The following is a 3,664-nucleotide window of genomic DNA, read 5'->3' on the forward strand; positions in this document are numbered from 1 at the left end:
AGGTAGGCAGTCCTTTGGGTCTTACCTTCAGAACCAGGATCATTTCCCTGGGGAGGTTCAGCTACGGCGTCCTGGGTTCACCCAGCAGGGACTCCTGCAGGGCAGTGCGGCCACAGGAGGGCAGTGAGGGGTGGCGAGGGCTCAGGGACCCCATTCCCCTTCCTGGTCTGGAGCCAGGTGCCTGGAGGGGCCTGGGGTCAGGAAGCTGTCCACACTGGGGCCTGGTCTTACCGGCACTGGTGACTTGCCCGTGCCTCAACCCACGGCCTCTCGTAGTCAGCCAGTTCTCTCACACCTCCTCCAGGGAGCCACAGGGTTGCTAGGAAACGCCATGAAACCAGGCGGCTGCATGGATGCCCAGAGTCCAGGGTGGGGGCTCTTTGCTTCACTGACAACAGCCCGTGCACCTCACGTCCTGTTCTCCTGTAGTTGCAAACCTGCCCGGGGCTGCCCAGGTCACCCTGTCAGCTGGTTTTGCAAGACTGTAAACACCCCTGGGAAAGATTGAAGGCAGGAGGAGAAGGGGATGACAGAGGATGAGGTATCACTGACTCAGTGACATCACCGACTCAGTGGACATGAGTTTGAGCAAGCTCCGGGAGTTGGTGATGGACAGGGAGACCTGGCGTGCTGCAGTCCCTGGGGTCACAAAGAGTCGGACACGACTGAGCGACTGAACTGAAAACACCCCGGCACAGACGGGCCCAGTAAGTGTTACAGAAAGAATAACGGGTGGGATTGGGGGTAGACAGCTCGCCCAGGGTTAAAGGGGTCCAGACCGCCTCGAGGGGCAGAGCCTCTGGCTCCCGTGAGTCCGGTGTCCAGGCGGGGACTGCGGGCAGGCTCAGGACCCGTGGTCACGAGAGGTGGGAGGCGGCAGGGACGCCCAGGGCACCTGTGGACGGGACGGCCCGAGCCCGGCGGGGCCCGGCATTTAGAAGACGAGCCTCCAGCCCGGGCGCTGCTCGCTCACTGCCCGGCGCCCCGTTCCTGCGCCGCAGCTTCCTCGAGGTAAACAGGGTGCTGCCAGCTCCAAGGGGTCGCTGCCAGGGCAGACGGGGACACTCAGGACACAGCCAGGTCGGTCCTGCAACACGGGGCGGGGGCGGGGAGGGGGCCGAGCCGGGGCGGGCCGGGGCGGGCCGGGGGCGGGGCCTGCTCAGCGGAGGTCGGGCGTCAGCTTCACCGAGCACTTCCCTTCCAGCCAGCCCCTCCCCTTAACCGCCCCCTCACCGAGCTCACGCCCACCTGCTCTTCTCTGCTCTCCTTTCCAGTAGTGACGTCTCGTGTCTGATGTTCACACGGCTTTATTTCGTTTGGATCCTTGAACGTGGAGCCCCACACCCCCATTTTATTCCCACCTCTGCCAATCAGGAAATCCTCCCTACATAAAACTGTCCCACCGCTACCCCGGCTTCCCATCCCAGGATCTTGGTTTGTAGTTATTTATTTCACCCAGCACTTATCTGACACAAGAAATATCTCTTATTTAAGATAAAGAAAAAAACTGCTTGTAAACATGTTTCTTATGCCAAACACCTAAAATTGGATTGTTTTTGCCTGAAATTGGATTGTTGAGAGCACCGCAACAGGACAGAAAGCGCTGAAGGAGGAGCGTGAGCAGGGAGATGGAGGTGGGACGTGCTTAGTCAAGGAGGGCCTGCTCCCGCCTGCCTCCTGCAAATCCCATAAAATATGCTGAAACCAGGCAAAATAATAGTGTTCCTGTGCGCGAACAGACTACAAAAATAAGAATGAAAAAATGCATTAGCAATGGTGTGTGTGTGTGTTAGTCGTTCAGTCGTGTCTGACTCGTTGCAACCCCACAGACTGTGGCCCACCAGTCTCCTCTGTCCATGGGATTCTCCAGGCAAGAATACTAGAGTGGGTTGCCATTTCCTTCTCCAATTAGCAATGGTAGTAAATAGTAAACTAGATACATATATATTTATAGAAGTATGTTGTTTTTAATTACATAAAAAATTAAAATTTCAAAATGTCAAATTTGGATGATTTATTCAATATATTTTGTTGTGTGAATCAACTGTTAACTATGAAAATATGAGTACATATTATCAGTGTTAGAAAAACACTCAGATACACTAAGAAGACTGTTTAAAGCTATACAATGTGATGTGCTTTTCCCTCCTTCTCATGACGCTTAGAAGGATATGAACCAGACACCAGCGGTGATTATGGTGGGGTTCCCTACTCTCTTTGTTTTTGTATGAATTTTCAACATTAAACATGTGTCTCTTTTGTAATTAAAAATAGTTTAAAATGAGTAAGACCAAACTACTCAGGCTGTAAAAGTTTATAGTAGGAAACACTAATATATAAGAAATAATGTGCTGTTGCATCCAAAATTTTGTCTAGTTTTGCAATTATTTACGGCTCTGGTCTAGTGTATGATGTTTGCATGGTTTTACTTTGTTTGGATCCTTGAGCAAAAGGGACAGAAATCATGAGATTCCAGAAACTCAAGACCACAGCAGAGCTGTCTGCAGCCAAGACCTAACCAGCATCACATAAGCTCATCAAGGCTTTCAGTTAATAATTTTAAAAAGCAGTCCTCATTGCTAAGAGGAAAACCAAATGGACAAGCAGGACCCCAGGCTGGACACACAGTGCGCGCTCTGTTTTGGGGACGGGAGCGGGTTGTTCCGTGCGTGTGGGAGCACGTCTGTCTACACTGACACCACACAGCCTCCCTGACTCACAAAGCCGGGGTCCAGGGGTCCCACCACGTCCACACGGCCCCCTGCTCCAAGCCCACCCATAAGAGTATCAGATGAGACTTCACCTCGTCCTCCGCGGGGGTCTCCACTGGGTCAGGACAGCTCCTCACTCTGGGAGGACCCTGCAGACAAGTTTCATCATCCATCCACAGGCTGCCCGCAGAGTGGCCCTAGAGGCCTAGGGCAGGGTAGTCCTGCCCCCCAGGGATCCGGGACCCCTGCTTCCGAGGTGGCAGGGCTAGGGGGAAGTCCTTTCTTTACCGCCTGGGAGCCTGCTCAGACATCCTCATCGGGCGCAGCTGGGCCGCCGTCACTCTGCCTCAAGCCTGAGGGAGGAGGAGCTGTCCCTCAAAGGGAGGGTCTGTATCCAACCCCAGGACTGCAGCAGACAAGTGTGCTGCTCTAGAGGGCAGAGCTGGAAACTCGGCTCCTCCTGGAAGCCGCACAGGACAGAAGTGTCCCTGGGCACACGAGAACGTTCTGCAAGAGTGAAAACAATTCTGTTATTAAAAACAGTAACAGCAGCTTCCTCTTCTGAGAAATGGGAATTGCACAGACCTGCCCCAAGTCGCTGAAGGCTCCAGGGCCACCATGAAAAACTGACTGATGTTTGGGCAAAGCACTTGTGCTAAAAATGCCAAGTCGTGGTCATAATAAGATAGAAAATGCCAGCAAATATATGCACCCATTCATTCAGCAAAGGTGTGAAGCTGCACCTGGCGTCTGGAACTAGAATCTTCTGGCTCACTCATACTTGTCTAAGGACACACTCTCCTCTGCTGAATCCAAGTCAAGCATTGCTCCTGGGAAGGAACATGGGTTTTATTTTCCTGGAGGATGGAGATGTTCAGAAACCATAAACCACTGACCCCCTTAGAAGCAAGGCTTCACTGATTATGGTTAAACTTTCACTCATCCTCAACGTA

General features: G+C 52.8%; 1 long non-coding RNA gene across 1 annotated transcript; it reads right to left on the reverse strand.

Annotated features, from left to right (window-relative positions):
- Positions 1 to 1,167: 1,167 nt before the first annotated feature.
- Positions 1,168 to 3,304, reverse strand: LOC133239570 (uncharacterized). Its single transcript, XR_009733890.1, has 3 exons — positions 3,000 to 3,304; positions 2,804 to 2,860; positions 1,168 to 1,323 (listed from the first exon to the last, which is right to left on the reverse strand). It is a non-coding gene; the product is annotated as an uncharacterized LOC133239570 (long non-coding RNA).
- Positions 3,305 to 3,664: the final 360 nt, after the last annotated feature.

The sequence above is a fragment of the Bos javanicus genome, chromosome 26 (genome assembly GCF_032452875.1).
Source record: "Bos javanicus breed banteng chromosome 26, ARS-OSU_banteng_1.0, whole genome shotgun sequence".
Taxonomy (NCBI): Eukaryota; Metazoa; Chordata; class Mammalia; order Artiodactyla; family Bovidae; genus Bos; species Bos javanicus.